This window comes from Acinonyx jubatus, chromosome D4 (genome assembly GCF_027475565.1).
Source record: "Acinonyx jubatus isolate Ajub_Pintada_27869175 chromosome D4, VMU_Ajub_asm_v1.0, whole genome shotgun sequence".
Lineage (NCBI taxonomy): Eukaryota > Metazoa > Chordata > Mammalia > Carnivora > Felidae > Acinonyx > Acinonyx jubatus.
The window spans coordinates 84,376,743-84,394,050 of record NC_069391.1 but is presented as its reverse complement, the minus strand read 5'-3'; the positions used below and the strand labels follow the sequence as shown (position 1 = coordinate 84,394,050).

The 17,308-nt window shown below is 42.8% G+C and overlaps 1 long non-coding RNA gene across 7 annotated transcripts in view; it reads left to right on the top strand.

Moving 5' to 3' along the window:
• The window catches only part of LOC106968182 (uncharacterized), an 81,592-nt gene that overhangs the window by 29,892 nt on the left and 34,392 nt on the right, over nucleotides 1-17,308 (top strand). Inside the window, exon 1 of one of the 7 annotated variants that reach the window (XR_008291302.1) lies at nucleotides 9,322-12,506. The exons of the other annotated variants lie outside the window; for them this stretch is intronic. This is a non-coding gene — a long non-coding RNA (uncharacterized LOC106968182). Of the gene's footprint in view, nucleotides 1-9,321; nucleotides 12,507-17,308 lie in introns of those variants that run through there. 7 annotated transcript variants of the gene reach the window in all.

Sequence of the window (17,308 nt, the reverse complement as noted above, 5' to 3'; positions counted from 1 at the left end):
TCTGCGGAAAGCATTCCTGATGACTATTGCTTCTCGAATATTAGTCAAGATCACATTTAGCCACAGACCATAGCTTGCTGTTTCCATTTTGTCCACATAACAGCTGAATTATAAAGGTCAAGACCATTCCTAAACGAGGGAAGGATGAGCGATCTTGTTACCTCCTTTTTATTCTCTTCTCCCTTGGGTAATGGTGAAATTTGGGCCAGTTCTTGGACTAAGATCCAAGGAAAGTCTCCGCTTTGTCGTCTGTTTCTGATTGTGTTTTTGCCTGTGCTGGTAGGTCAGCTTGCTTCAGGCTAAAGCTATTTAGGCTAATTCAAATAGAACAACATGGGGAGTCATTATGTGTACTAACTTCTCCAAGCTTTTCCCTTTGATATCAGGCCCATAAACACACATGGTAGTTCCTTGCCCCCTATATGCTATTGTTTCTTGTGGATTCTCATCTTCTGCAATCCTGGTAGAGTGAGGAGGTTGATATCTAAGGCAGAATATCAGTACCTACGGTTCTAAATATCCTCTGTAATACTCTCATTTTGACACAGTTTCTCTCACCCTGATTGATTGAAACAGTTTTGGTAATGAATGCAATTTGAGGTTACGTCTATTCATTCTATTCTGCCAAATGTTATGCCGGTGCCTTAATTGGTTTTGTTAGAGTGAGCTGGAAGCCTGGGGTATATAAAGCAATTAAAATCTTTTGGCATTTTGCATTAATCACTGAAGCATCATAAATTCTTGATTGGCTATGTGAGGTACATATTTACCGAACGTAAGTAGATAGGATTTATGTGCATTCAGCTGGGGGTTGGCCAAGAAAATGCAAGGATGTGTGAGGTTAAAGAGAAATCTATCAAATGTTCAGTCGTTGCTACAAGAGCTAAGAGCTGAATTAAGTGGGTGAGCTGAATAAAGGTACATTGAACCTCTTTCCTCTGAGTCATTGTTACAAGCTTTACTGATTTCAAATTTCTGGCCAAGTGATTTTTGGATAGGTTTTGCACTGTTTTCTATCTGTTCACTATTTGTTCCTATTAAATGTGTAGGCATTTATAGAACTTGTCAGTATTTTGCCTCTGCACCTAGATTGTCATAAGGCTATAAAAGTATAATTAAAAAGTTAGGTACTGGGGCACCTAGGTGGCTGAGTCCGTTGAGCACCTGACTTTGGCTCTGGTCATGATCTCACAGTTCCTGAGTCCGAGCCTTGTGTCGGGCTGTGTGCTGACAGCTCGGAGCCTGGAGCCTACTTCAGACTCTGTCTCCCTCTCTCTCTGCCCCTCCCCCACTTGTGTTCGTTCTCTCTCTCTCTCTCTCTCTCTCTCTCTCTCTCTCTGAAAAATAAGTAAACATTAAAAGAAATTAGGTATTTCAAGTTCTGGGCTTGAACTGAAATTAAGAAACAAAGGCGCTGGTTTATTTGTAACCAGGATTTATCAAACTGATCTTCTTGTTCAAATATAACATGACTAGACCCTGAAAGCAGCTATGAAAAAGAGCCTAATTCATATTACTTACTCACTGGAGCATCTCCTTCACAGAGCCTGGTCACCGCAATCCAGCTCCATCTGATTGGAAGAGATTGCTCATGGGCAGAAGGAAGCCTCTGTGGAATGTTATTTACTAGCAGAGTGCCCGGGAAAAGGTTGTGGAGGAAAACCCAGGCAGGTCCTTTGCACCCTGACGTATGAGATCGTGTAGCGACCTTTTCCAGAGAGAAGGCTCTGATTAATGAGACTCTTTACTTTGAGTTCAGTCATTCACTTTCAGCTTCCTTTGTGGCCAGACACCTGGGTGTAAGCTTCAGCCACCTGACATCTTGATTTTAAATATATAGAAGGGATTTCTCTGGTCTACCCTGCATGCTGGGCTTACTGGTATAGTCTCTACCCATTTCCAGGTGATAGTGGGCTCAGTTGTCTATACAATCAGGAAGTGGGTGGAGGAGAATATATCCCTTTTTGACTCTTCATGTCCTTGTAGAGATGTTCCGACTCCTTATCATTCCAAGGTGGAACCAAAAAAATCAGACTTTATTCTAGAAATCAGCTGTCAAACCTTGAAATCCCCAAAGGTCAGGCTGGGGGGTGACAGTGTTCAAAGGCAAAGTGGGGGTGTTCTTGCTGCTAAAGCTGTAGCCACTAATGAGGCTTCTCCATATTCTTAGGAAGTAGGGGGGAATCTTACGCCTTTACAGACAGAGGGCCAAGAGAATGAAATCTCTCCTTTGTGGTGGCTCTCATTCAGACCCCACTTGGAGTTCTCATTCAGGCTCTTGGTCTTTGTTTCTGGCTTGCCATGGAGGAAAACCGGCCGAACTCCATCACTCGGTTGGGCTTAGAGCTCTACCCTCTTTTTCCGAGTTTCTCCTTATTAATTCTCAGCCCTGACAACCTCCAGTGTGGGAAGACTCAATAAAATCCACACAGGCCTCAAGCTAGGAGGATAAGAACAACAACAACAAAAAAAGTTACCATGGAAGCTAATTATGGGTTTTTTATTAATTGTTCCAATTAGCCCCTCGCTTTTCAGTGATGCTACTCTATAACCATGTCAGCTGGGATGCTTCTGGAAGTAGAACTTGCTATAATGGTCAGGTACTCCCCAATTAAAACTCTTAGTCTGTGCAATTAGCTTTCTTCATGCTTTGGTGACAGCCCCTGGGTGGGAGGTGGGTGCACGTGTGACAGCGGTAGGGATGTGGTCCAGCCACCACTAGAATGAAGTTCGTTTCCATTTCGATCATCCTGATAGCAGGCAGACATTAGAAACGTCAGGGATCTGAGATCGTACAACTAACGATGGCTTAATTTTACAAGACCTAGCTTTTCCCCTTTGTTTATTGAATTTGTTACTTAAAATTTGACAAATAATTAAAAGCAGTGGGCCCTGAGAACAACAATGGCTTTTAAGAATAAGCTCTGGAAGCATCTTTCAATATACTATCGATAGGAACGTTTGCGATGAGTAGATTTATTTGCTCATTGCAGCCAGGCTTCCTTTGGGATCAGAAATGAGAAAGATGAAGTTAGGTGAGGTTTAGTTACATACCTGGGACGCATGGAACTGTTTCTCCCCCAAAAGGCAATGGCTTTGAAGAAATCATTCCTTTGACGCTTGGCTCTCATTTTTATGTTTTATGTTGGTTTCATCGCTTCTTTGAAAGCATTTGTTTTCTTTTTCTTGCTTGCTTGCTTGCTTGCTTTCCTCCAGCTGCCTTAAAAAATATTCTTTTTGTTTGCCTTTTAGCAGTTTTACTATGATTTGCCTGTACATGGGAATTTCTTTATTTTATCCTACTTGGAATTCAGAGGGCTTCTGGAATACACAATTTGTTGGTTCTCATCAATTTGGAAAATTCTCAAGACACTGTTTCTTCAAAGTTCCTTTGGCCTCATTTTTTTTCCTCTCCTTTCCTTCCAGGATTCCAGAAGAATGTTAAAACCTCTGTGTTTTCTACCATCTTACCATCTTAAAAAAATATTTCTTGGGGCGCCTGAGTGGCTCAGTCGGTTGAGTGTCTGACTTCGGCTCAGGTCATGATCTCCTGGTTTGTGGGTTCGAGCCTCGCGTTGGGCTCTGTGCTGACAGCTCGGACCCTTGAGTCTGCTTCGGATTCTGTGTCTCCCTCTCTTTCTGCCCGCCCCTCCCCCACACTCTGTCTCTGTCTCCTTCAAAAAAATAAATAAATAAACATTAAAAAAAAATATTTCTCAACTTTCTCTCTCCTCCCTTTCCCTCCCCCCTCCCCCCGCATCTGCCCTTTCCCTGCTTGCATGCATGCTCTCTCAAAGAAAGAGAAGGAAAAAGAAGGGAAGGGAAGGGAGGAAGGAAGGAAGAAGGGAAGGAAGAAAGAAAAGGGAGAGAGGAAGAATTGAAGGAAATTGAATTGTAATGTATAATGATTACATAGGATTTAATTGATGTCCGTGTCTACCAGGAGGAATTTATGGATCACTGTTTCTGCAAAATGCTTGTTTACCATCAGATTCACTCCTTGCTCCTTTGCCTCTTTGGTTTATATCACAGGCAGAGGCTCTCTCACTCTTTGGCTTCCAAGGAGGTGGGACCCAAAGGAGCCACTGGTGAAAAACAGGAGGGCAAGACTAGGGATCACAGAGGAATCAGGGTCTCCTCACCTGTCTTTTTGTTCCTTTGGTGTCTGTGACAGTAGCTGTGCCTCCTGTGTGGTTCCAGCTCTTACTGGAAGGCCCTGGCTTCTGGGCTGTGGTAACACCACTGTCCCATGGTCTCCCTGACCCCAAAGAGAGTGGGGTTGCTAACTTGTGCCTTCCTCTACTTGGCTTTTCAACCCTTCTATAACCCTCTAAGCTCCTACCATGTCTTGACCCCCACTATTTTAAAGACCCAGTTCAATTACTTTATCTGTCTGTGGATGTTGCTATAGTATGATGTGTATACAATGCAGTCCTTGCCCTCAGGGAAGGTATAATCTTGACAAGGAACAAAAGACATCTCTATAGGAAGAAACAACAGATGACCTTGTGTTATGTGTCGGCCTTAATGACTTACATGAGAAGGCCACGGGAGCTCAGGGAGAGGAGAAACCCCTGGAACCCTCATGACCTTTCCATGGAGGGTGAGCTGGGCTCTACAGGATGTGTGATGGAATAGGATAGAAAATGCTGCAGGTGGCGGATCAGATCAAAGAACTTAAATAAGAAATTCTGGGGGAAAAAATCCTGTTCAAAGTCGTCATGGAAAAGTAGCTTTTGAAATTATTTTCCACTCACGCTAAAGTCATGTATGAGTGATTGGGTGATTCTTAGGCATCCGTTGAAAAATCTTTAAATATTGAAACGCCTTCAAAACTGTATGATGTGATGGCATTTTCAACCTCACTTTACATATTTGGTCTTGCTGGTCCATAAACTTGAGCTTCCCTAGAAATGACCCCGTCATTCCCTGCAAACAAGCTGTGTTATTTCAGATGCTACCACCAGACAAACAGTTGAAAACTGAGCAATAAATGATAGCCAGAAAGCTTTTGAGCAGTTACATGCATGTCTTACAGTGACGGTTCATGATGGATGTGTGATTAGATGCTCTTCCCAAGGGAGGATGTCACTGTCCTTTTGGCTAGACTGAGGTATCTGGAATAAGGTAGGAAATTGAAGGTATTCTGTGAAACCAATGACCTGGATGTGGGTTGTTAACTCTGTGGCTGATTTTCCTGTGCTGCCACACCATGCTGGAAGCCAGTGCTGGGGATCCCCGTGCCTCTCTGGCGTCTATTGTCAAAACATAGGAGTAGGGAGGAGTGTTTAATTTGGAGTCAAGTCTGAGTTAGAAGCCTCTCTTTGATCCTCTTTGGCTATTTGATCTTAGGTAAAAAAAATTCAACTTGGTGAGTTCTGCCTTCCACATCTGTAAATTAGGAAGAAGAATGCCACGTGTTAAGAGGCTGTTGGAATAAATTAGGGGGAAGTGCACAGCAAACCGTTTCACAAATGTAGCTATTTCGTGCCCGAGTATCTGTCAGCTGCCCTACTGTGTGAGCTACTGTGCCTGACCAGGTTATACAATTCGCTGAGGGACACGGTAGACGCTTCCACTTGTGATCTTGTGCTTATCACAGAGACGAGAGAATCCCATCATTTTCTTTCTTGCTTGTCTTAATTTTCATTTTTCAATTGCCACTCCTAAAATTCCGGCACTTGGCCCACAGAATATTTGTATTCATCCTACATATGGCCCACATGACGCACTTGGCTCTGCTCCAAAGGTGGAAGTTGAAATAAGTAAATGGTCTCTTTATTTGCTTTCTAACTAAGCTCCATTTCCTTTCCTCTCTCTTACATCCTGGAGCCCTCATCCTAGACACATGGCAGAAAATGTACATGAAATAACAAGTCATTACTTGCAAAGCACATTTTTTTCCTCTTCAAGGCCTTATTAGCCAACTGATAATCTTAAAATGTCATCTCCTCAGCAGGCTCCTCGTCGGGTATTCCTTGACCCCATTCTCTTGAGCACCCTAGCCTCTCACTGGTAAGCTGTCTGCTAAAAACCTTAGGAAAAAACATCTCAAGGGACCCTTGCAAACTACTAGCTCCCGCTACTCAGAAAACTGGTCCGAGGTCAGATTATGTCCTCTGAAAATAATAATAGCCTTTTACAATTTCTGCTTCTCTTGTCATCTAACCATAGTAGTAATACATTTGACATGAACTGCATACTAATCATTTTTATTATTTCAGAGGCTTTATGACAACAGCTCTCCCTGCCCCCCCCCCCAAGATTCCCCAACTCCCAACCATCTAAAAATAACGTCTTCACTGTATCCTTGAAGATGAAACAAATGCTAGCATACACATTTTCCCTTGGCTCTCCGCCCCACCCCCACCACTGCTGAAAGTCAGAAGATAGCATGGCCTCTCACAGGAACTCTTGTCTCTTTGAATTCAAGAGCTTTAAAAGTCTTCTCTTAGCTCAGCCAGTTAGAAGGACAATTAAGCACTTTCTTCTTCTTTCCTGAAATGAAGAAACAAAACCCACCAAATCACAGTCTGTGCTTTTAATTTGGTAAACCAACTTTGAGCGATTAGCAGCCTTGGAAACAAATGTAAATACTGAACGTCTGCGTGCCAAATTTAACTGGGAATTTGAAAGTAAATAGTGAAGATACCAGAGCAGTCAAAATAAATGAAATAGCACCCGTGGATCACATTCAAACTTCTATTTTAAGCAAAAATTGATCAAGCAGTTCACGGCAGATTGGAAGCAATGAACCCAAAATGGAAATGTGGTCCCCCCGTGGCTCAGTCAGCTCAGCCGCCATAACAAAATGCCACAGGCTGGGGAGCTTCAACAGCAGACATTTATTTCTCAGAGTTCTGGAGGCTCGGAAGTCCAAGATCAAGGTTGGTTGACTTGGTTCCTGGTAAGAGCCTGCTTCCTGGCTTGTAGCCTCCTGTCTTCTCACATGGCTTGTTCTCTATGTGCGTGTGAGGGGAGAGAGGGGAGAGAGAGAGAGAGAGAGAGTGAGCAAGCGAGAGCACACAAGCTTTGTGGTATCTTATAAGAATACTAATTCCATCATGGGAGCCCCATCCTCATGACCTTATCTAAACCTAATTATCTCCCAAGGGCCCCACTTCCTCATAACGTTACATTGTTGGTTAGGATTTCAGCATATGTATTGTAGGGGGACAGTATTCATTCCACAGCACCCTCTAAAGTCACGTAGAGCAGCAACAGCCAAAGAAAGTATAAATAAGGCCTTCAATGGGGAGTGATCAAAGAAAAAACTAATACAACATTTTATTTTTAAGAGAGACCATTTATTTATGGAGCATGTCACTTTGTGGAGGTCAGTGGCTCCTGAGGGCATCATGATTGATAATGTTCATAGTAGTGAGTCTGATTCATTAAGAAAAGTATGAAGGGTCTTCAGAGAGTTCTATTTAAGAAGAAAGAAGGTACAGTACTCTATTTTAGAATGATTTTTGTCAGTATACTTTAAATATTGGCTTGTCTACAGGTGGCAATCAATCATATGAAATACCCATTAATGTGAAATGGCTTTTTATTGATGTATAATTGACATATAATATTATGTTAGCTTCAGATACATAACATAGTGATTCAATATTTATATATTATGAAATGATTATCATGAGTCTAGTTATCATCTGTCACCATACCAAGTCTTTACATTATTTATTATTGACTGTATGCTCTGTATTGTACGTTACATCCCCATGTGTTCTGTATTTTCTAACTGGAAGATTCTACCTCTTAGTCCTCTTTACCTATTTTGTCCAGCCACCTCCCCTCTGGCAACCATCAATTTGTTCTCTGTATTTAGGACTCTCTTTCTGTTTTGTTTCATTGGTTCATTTGTTTTGTTTTTTAGATTCCACACATGACTGAAATCCTATGGTACGTGTCTTCCTCTGTCTGACACGTCACTTAATATAATACTCTCCAGATCTGTCCATGTTGTTACAAATGATAAGATTTCATTCTTTTTTTATGGCTTAGTAGTATTCCATGGTGCGTGCGTGTGTGTGTGTGTCTACACATATACACATATATATGTATATACATACACACACACACACAACTTATTTATCCATTCATCAATCTATGGGCATTTAGGTTACTTACACATCTTGGCTCCTGTAAGTGATACTGCAGTGAACATAGGGGTGCATGTATCTTTACGAATCAGTCTCTCTGTTTGCTTTTCATAAATACCCAGAAGTGGAATTGCTGCGTCGCATGGTAGTTTTATTTTTGACATTTTAAGGAACCTCCATACTGGTTTCCACGGTGGCTGCACCAGTTGACATTCCCACCAACACTGTACAAGGGTTCCCTTTTCTCCACATCCTCACCGACACTGGCAACTGCTTGTCTTTTTTGGTAATAGTCATTCCGACCCATGTGAGGTGGTATCCCACTGTGGTTTTGATTTTCATTTCCCTAATGATGAATAATGTTGAGTATCTTTTTATGTGCCTATTGACCATCTGTATGTTCTCTTTGGGGAAAAAATTGTCTATTAAGGACCTCTGCCTAGTTTTTAACTGGATTGTTTTTTATTGAGTTGTACGAGTTCTTTATTATTTTGGATGGTAACCCTGTATCGGATATGTTATATATAAACGTCTTTTCCCATTCAGTAGGCTGCCTTTTCATTTCATTGATGGTTTCCTTTGCTGTGGGAAAGCTTTTTAGTTTGATGCCGTCCCATTTGTTTATATTTGCTTTTGTTGCCCTTGCCTGAGGAGACAGAATCAAAAATTGACTTTGAGATTGCTTTTGTACATGGTCTAAGAAAGTGGTCCAGTTTCGTTTTTTTGCATGTTGCTGTCCAGTTGTCCCAACACCATTTGTTGAAGAGACTGTCTTTTCCTCATTATATATTCTTGCCTCCTTTGTTGTAGATTAATTGACCAAATGAGCATGGGTTTATTCCTGGCCTCTTTATTGTGTTCTATGTGGTTTTTTTTTTTTTTTTTTTGTGCCAATACCATTTTAATCACTATAGCTTGGTAGTATAATTTGAAATCCGGGGTTGTGATACTTTCTCAAGATTGCTTTGGCTCTTTGGGATCTTTTGTGGTTCCAGACAAATTTTAGGATTCTTTGTTCTAGTTCTGTAAAAAATACCATTGGTATTTTGATGGAGATGGAATGGTCTGTCTTCTAAAACCTGATAAGTCTCACATATTAACAAACATTTTTAAAAAGTATGTTCTAGGGTGTCAGTAGCATGAGCATGCTATTTTCAAGGAAGAATTTCATTTTTTTAAAAAAAATTCTAATGTTTATTTTTGCGAGAGAGAGAGAGAGCGAGCAGGGGAGGGGCAGAGAGAGAGGGAGACAGAGGATCGCAAGCAGGATCGAACTCGTGAACCGTGAGCTCATGACCTGAGCTGAAGTCGGATGGCCAGTCGACTGAACCACCCAGGCACCCCGAGGAAAAATTCCTTTCAAACTGAATTATGCAAGAGCTAACACAATTAGCATTGATATTTCAGTCATTGAAAACAACCCATCAGGTTCTCCACTGCTTTGCACCGTGGTTAAAAAAAAATTTATCAAAATGCCTTCTTATCCAAGCATGTCTGTGCATGACAAGTCTTAGTATCCTTTAATTTAAAGGTGATACTGCAAACCGGGGTTAGATAGAATAGAGGACTTATGTTTGACCACAGTTCTTAGACCTGAGCCAAAAATCAATAATTTGCTGATTTGTCTGCCCTTTGTCTTAGCACCTTCTCTCCTGTTAATAGCCACCTCCTGGACTCAATAGCCAAATTTCCCTTCTTACCGCCTGCCATACTTACCAAATAATCAACATTCATCACCACAATGAGGCTTATCTTGCCAAAAGTCCAGGATACTCGAAGTCATTTGGCTATAGTTTCTTACATCAATCCCTACAGTAGAGCTGGCTTGGCCAATGGGAACATAATAATTAACATCCCTTGGCAAAGGCTCCCCATTCTCTGGATGGTGTTTATAAAGACACAGGCAGCTTCTGACTCCATAATTTTCTTTTTATATATGTCTTCATGTTGGAGAAACCTCCGTTTGGCTGACACATCCCTTCTTTGGCCATATGAAAAGTTTTGAAGTCTGGTCTCATCTTGCTGGCAGTGGTACTGGATTGTCTTGTTAAGGTGACACAGCAGATCTTGGTTATGAAGGATTCTGCCTTGATTTTAGAGTTTATGCCTGGGTGTAATCTTTTTCATTCTGATCTGTGTTCTTGAGGAGGATGCCGCCCTGTAGTATTCCCAAATCAACATGACTGAATAATACCGTGTACCACCTACTTAATCTCATGTCTACATCTAACCTGTTATCAAATCCCAATGGCTCCACCTCAAAAATGTATCCTCCACCCCTATCACTCTAGCCCAGGTCTCTACTCTTAGTCACCTACGCACTACCATGATCTCCAGACCATTCTCCCCTATTCCAGTCTCATCTACTGGTCTTTTTCAATACAGCAGTGATTCTCAGAATGCAGACATACTCCTATCCCTGCCCTGCAAGGCCCTACGTGATAAAAAGCCACCTTTTTGACCTCCTTTCCTACCATCTTCCCCTTGCTCATTCTGCTTCATCTACACTGGCCTCTGTATGCTACTTCCAACATCCTCGTCCTGCCTCAGGGCTCCTGCACCAGCTGTTCCCTCTACTATGTGCGTGTCTCAGTCCCATACTCCATCCTGAGCTCTGTGCGTATGTCTTTGCACTGGAAAAGCCCTGCCTGACCACCTTGTCTGAAATAAGAGGCTCCGGAAGTGTATTACTAGTTGTGTCTCCTTGCCCTACTCATGTATATGAGTGTTAATTTTTTTTGGCTGTCTCACCCTGCAATAAAATATGAGCCCCTCCAGGGCTTGCTTACAGTTATATCCTAAGATCCTAGAATGATGCTGGGTACCTAGTGTGGCCCCACTCAGTATTTGTTGACTACTGGACAGAATGATTCTTATGGGATCCTTATAGTACTGGTAATTCTGATGTTGTTACATACGGGTGTTCTGATGTAAATAAACTGCAACGCAAGCTTGGTACCTTGCTTAAAGAATGTCGTCACTTTGGGGCTGAGTTTTGAATTTGGGCCTTTATGACCCTTGGTGCAGTGTTCATGGTACCATACTTTTTTTTTTTTAATGTTTTATTTATTTTTGAGAGAGTATGAGTGGGGGAGGAGCAGAGAGAGAGAGGGACAGAGGATCTGAACGGGCTCTGTGGTGACAGCAGAGAATCCGATGCGGGGCCAGAACTCAAGAACCATGAGATCCTGACCTGAGCTGAAGTTGGACGTTCAACCAACTGAGCCACCCAGGCATCCCTATCATATCATACTTTTAACTCCATTTGGTGATGGGAAACCATGTGGCACTGTTAGTTGAGTGCTGGGTGGTGACATTCCAGGACTTGGCATTGATGTTCAGTGCTAGGGCAGAATTACTACATTATTGCTGCTTTTGTTTTTTTGTTTTGTTTTGTTTTTTGTTTTGTTTTTAAACGTTTATTTATTTTTGAGACAGAGAGAGAGCATGAACAGGGGAGGGGCAGAGAGAGAGGGAGACACAGAATCTGAAACAGGCTCCAGGCTCTGAGCTGTCAGCACAGAGCCCGAAGCGGGGCTCGAACTCACGGACCGCGAGATCATGACCTGAGCCGAAGTCGGACGTCCAACCGACAGAGCCACCCAGGTGCCCCATTATCACTGCTTTTGTAGAAGATGAATGCCATTTCTTAAGGAGCTAAGCTGTGACCCATCCACATATCTGTCATTCAAGGCCCTTCAATCTCAGGGGCACCTGGGTGGCTCAGCCGGTTGCATGTTGGACTCTGGCTTTCGGCTCAAGTCATGATCTCACAGTCTGCGAGTTCGAGTCCTGCATCAGGCTCTGTGCTGCCAGTGCAGAACCTGCTTGGGATTCTCTCTCTCTCCCCCTCCCCTCTCTCTCTCTCCTCTGCTCATGCATGTGCGCTCTCTCATGCTCTCTCTCAAAATAAATAAATAAACTTCAAAAAAAATAAGACTTTTCAGTCTGAATCTGGAGATTATGGGGTTTAGTTTTCTGTTTTCTTGACCACTGTGTTCTGAATTAACAGGGAGAAGACTTGCTGATTAGTCTTTGGGTCAAGTGGCCATTACTGATGTCCTCACCCCATCCTAGATAGAGAAGCAGGTCATAACAGGAACTAGAGTGCATGGAGTCTGGGTCCACAGCTGCAAGACAGGAAGTTAACCAGATCAGAATCATGCGTTCAGGGATCTGAGTCAAAGAGCCAGCCACGGGTCCAAGATATGGTATGTTAGATGTTAGATTTTTAGCAACAGGGCCTTTTATTGATGGATTACGGGCCATCAGAGGAATGGCTGGTTGGTATTAGACGAGGAGGGCCCTGAAGAATAGCCGAGTACCCACATTTTCCTCTGGACGGTGCCACTTGGGCCAGGGCAAAGGTCAGATCACGAGTCAAGCTGACCCTGCCAGGTATGTGCCTCTTGAATATGCTGCCTCAGCAGTGATGGAAGTCAAGAGGGCACCATGCTTCGCTGCTGGTTTATGTATCAGTGGGGTTGGTGCCTGAGTCAGCAATGCTGACTGTGTCACAGGTGATGCCATTTGGTTTTTGTTTATGCAGAAGTATGTTTCTGAAGACTGTTAGCTCCTGTTTTAATGTAGATGGCTGCACACACAAGTCTGTTAAACTCCAGGAAGTAGGTGGTTGTACCTAAATGTGGTTTTAAAAAGTTTAAGGGTACAATGGGCTCAACATGAGTCAGCATATGGGAATATTGCTTACGGGGCCAATATTATTCTGGAACTTGAAAACAGGAACCTAGCATGAGGTTCTTTTTCCTGTATGCATTATTTTAACCATGTATTTTTAGAACATGTACTAAATCCCAGGTAATGTGTTATATGCTGGCAACATACAGATACACGTTCCAGTCATTTCTCAAGGAGCTCAGGATCTAGTGGCTTCTCTGCGGGCCACAGCTAGACTCTTGTGTTCTGCTTTCAAGGATTCTGAAAGGAGAAATAACAACTTGAGATAAATGAAAAAGAAATCGATGAATTGGAAGGTGACTTCATTACCAGTTAGAGGAGAGAGACAAAAAGTATAGCTTCTAGTTCCGCTCCCATTACACGTAGTGAGGGGGTCTATTCGGTGAGAGAGGTGACATTGACATAGAATACATATGAAGACCTTCCCTTCTTGACCTTGAAACGATGAAAATACTTGCATATATATGATGCATATATGTTATGTGTGTGTACATTTGCGTCCCCCTCCCCCAATCAAATCCCTATGTTGAAGTCTTGACCTCTAGTGTCTCAGAATGTTACTATGTTTAGAGGTAGGGTGCTTTAAAAAGGTAATGAAGTTAAATGAGGTCATTGGGCCGGGCCCTAATCCAATATGACTGGTGTCCTTAGAAAAGAAGATGAGCTCACTGGCAGGCACAGAGGGGAAGACCATGTGTAGACACAGGGCAGGACAGCCATCTAGAAGCCAAAAAGGGGCCTCAGAAGAAATGCACCCTGTTGACACTTTGATCTCAGGTTTCTAGCTACCAGGACTGTGAGGATATGCCTTTGTATTGTTTAAGCACCCCGTGCCCCCCGCCCCACCATGGTGCATTATTATGGCAACCCTTGTGAAATAGTACAAATATACACACACAGTTGGAAGACTCCAGCCCTAAAGATTTTGAGAACTCACATCTGCACATATTTATCAGGGCACGTTTCGAAAGAAATATTCCCAGGCTCTGGGTCACGATGGGCTTGTTATGCCCAATGGTCGGGTGAGAAATAATGCTGCCTAGATACTCTAGCTACATGGATGCCAAGTGCTTTGTATGCCTCTATGCGTTCATTTACTCCGCGAACATTTTCTAAGTTCCTGCTATGTACCAGGCCTTGAACTAGGTACAGGAGATAGAAGAATGATTGGTACAGGAATCTGTCCTCGAGGAACTAGTTACGGATGGTCATTGCTACAGTGTGAGAAGGCTTGGGACAAATACTTGAACAGGGTGCCTGACATGGGAGGGTGGTGGTTCTGGCTCTGGATCCCCACAGTCACTGGACTACATGTAGTCTTTTCCTTATTTATTTCCCCTATTTTATTTAAAAATGTTTTAAATGTTTATTTACTTTAGAGAGAGAGAGACAGAGAGAGAGCATGAGTGGGGGAGGGGCAGAGAGAGACACAGACTCCGAAGCAGGCTCCAGGCTCTGACCTGTCAGCACAGAGCCAACGTGGGGCTCGATCTCACGAGGCGTGAGATCGTGACCTGAGCCGAAGTCAGACACTCAACTGACTGAGCCATCCAGGTACCCCTCCTATTTTAAAGTCTTCTTTCTTGTTGACCTTCTGCAGTTCTTCTCTTGCTTTTGTTTGTTGGTTTTTTTGTTTTTGTTTTGTTTTTCCCTAAATGACTGAGTATTGGATATCCACACAAGATCTGGAGTGGTTTACTGAGGCTCCCATTAGGCTCCCTGGAAATCATTCAGAGAACTTGATGCAGTAAATGAAACTCTGTGTTAACTCTGACCTGGAGTGTTATCATCTGTCTGACTCAATTCCAGAAGAGAACCACCTCCTGTAACCTCTTCCCCTGTATTTCAGGCCATAAATAGGTTCTGGGGCCCTGCCAAGTTGGGTCACTGTGGCTTATAAGGGACTGTCAGTTCTTCACAAATAGTGCACAGCTGCAAAATTATGAGGCTACCCCAAGGTGACCCATAAAATCGGCCCTTCTTAAAAAGGGAGTTTTAGAAATGTCACCTGCTGGCTATCACTATAATGCAACTATGAGCTCTCCTCTCAGCTGACTGCCTAGGAGAGTCCTCAGAGGAACAAATGGAAAACCTAGCACTTTGATCTGCCTGGGACAAGTACTGAGAGGCAGCTAGAAAAGAATTTTTAGGGGATATTTTAAATCCAGGACAGTGATTAAAATATAAATGATGCTTGCTAGCTACTTGTATTTTGCCAAGGCTCTCCAAACAGACCAAGACTATCTGTATGCATGTGTGTTTGAGTGTGAATAGAGAGAGAGAGATTGAGAGAGAAACTGAGGGAGTCTGATTGGCTGGGACCCACCCACAGGGTGGAGACAGATCTGTTTCACTTAAAGTCTACTGATTATAAATGTTAATCACATGTGCAAAATGTTTAGGCTAGTGTTGGACCAAACAACAGGGCACCATAACCAGCCAAGTCAACACATAAGATGACCCATTATAGGGGTACCTGTGTGGCTCAGTTGGTTGAGTGCCTGACTTGATTTCGGCTCAGATTATGATCCCAGGGCAGTGGAATCAAGCCCTGCATAGATCTCTGCACTAAGCATGGAGCCTGTTTAAGATTCTCTCTGTCTCTTTCTCTCTCTTTCTCCTTCTCCCCCTTCCTCTCTCCTCCTCTCTCCTACTCCTATTCTCTCTCTAAAATAAAAAAAATTAACCATCATACTACCTTTAACTGAAAGAATCTAAATTTTTCATGCTATTAAATATTAATGAAAGTAACTAGTAGTCACACACAAAAAATTTCTAAACCTCATATTTATCTCTGATTGGACGCTTTCAGTCTTGGGGTTTAGAGCCACTGCTTCCCTAGGCAGGCGAGTCTGTCTTCAGATGACTCTCATAGTTGCCAAGTCTTTGTTTGACTTCTTTGAGTTCCACTTCCTATCACTGTAACTCTCACGCTTTAAATGCTGTTGTTCTTCTCTCTGGAACAACACGGAAGCAGGACAAAGACCGATTTGCCTTAGATAGTGTCCAAAATATGTTCTACAGGATATTCATTTCATGTAATGCTCAGCATGGGGGTGGAGGAAAGTGAAGTTTCTGTGCTCAAATACGTTTGGAAACATTGCTTATAATTTCTTCCTTTAGAAGACTTATCATGGCTCATATTAAAGGCTTTGGAATTCTGCAGCAAAGAAACCAGCTAAGCTAAACTTTAACTTAGCATTTCCCAGATACTTGACCTTGGGAAACCCTCTCTTTCCTTTCTCTTACATTCTTTTACATTCCTATGGAATGTAAATTGAAAAGTTCTGCAAAAGTCTCCGACAGCATCAATGTTAGCCTCTCATTGAGTTGCTCTGTCCCCCTGGTTGCTCTACACCAAAGTTTTTTTTTTTTTTTTTTTTTTAATGTTTAGTTTTGAGAGAGAGAGCACAAGTGGGGAAGGGGCAGAGAGAGAGGGAGACACAGAATCCAAAGCAGACTCTAGGCTCTGAGTTGTCAGTATAGAGCCCGACGCTGGGCATGAACTCATGAACCATGAGATCGTGACCTGAGTTGAAGTCGGACACTTAACCAACTGAGCCGCCCACGCACCCCTGAACCAAAGTTATATCAGCCAGCTGTGTTGTGGAACACATCCTCCAAACCCTCCTCTACCTCCACTCCTTACTGGCTTAAAATAATAGCCATTAATTATTTCTCCCAAGTCAATGGTTCACTAGGTGATTCTGCTGATCTGGGTTGGTCTTGATTGATCGTAGCTGGGCTTGCTTATGCATCTGCAGTGTTGGGTAGGGCGGAGGCTAGCTGGTCTAGCCTAGCCTTGCCCGGAATGACTCCGTGTTATTCCATGTGCCTCTTATCATTCCACTGGACTAGGCTGGGATATTCTCATTACCGTGGCAGGGATTGAAGGGAACAAATGGAAACATGTAAGCAAACACTTTTCCACGTCTCTTCTTGCATCAAGTTTCCTAAAATTCTCTTGGCCAAAGTGTGATGCTTGGGTGCTACAAAGTTACAGGGGAATGGGCAAGGCTATGGGGTGGCCCTTATTTGAGGCCATGGGTTATATTCATCTAATGCCATGATCAAATTGCAAATCTGAGAAATGGTGTCAAGGTAGCCGCATTCGATTGCCATTGGGAGGGTGCAAGGAGTGTAGATACCTCATAATTCCTCAGAGTCCACCCCCTCAGGGTAGGGCTAGGTGCCCATGGTTTTAGAAGCTACTCTGGTAATACAGATGATAAGCCAAGGTTGAAAATCCCCCAGTCTAGATCCCTTTTCTGTTTAACAATATTAAGTGCTTATAAGGATAAGTTTCACAAGGGATATAGGGAAGAGGTTTAAATGGACAGCAACATGCGGAAGAATGAAACTGGACCACTTTCTTATACCATATACAAAAATAAATTAAAATGGATGAAAGACCTACATGTGAGACAGGAAACCATCAGAATCCTAGAGGAGAAAACAGGCAGCAACCTCTTTGACCTTTGCTACAGCAACTTCTTACTAGA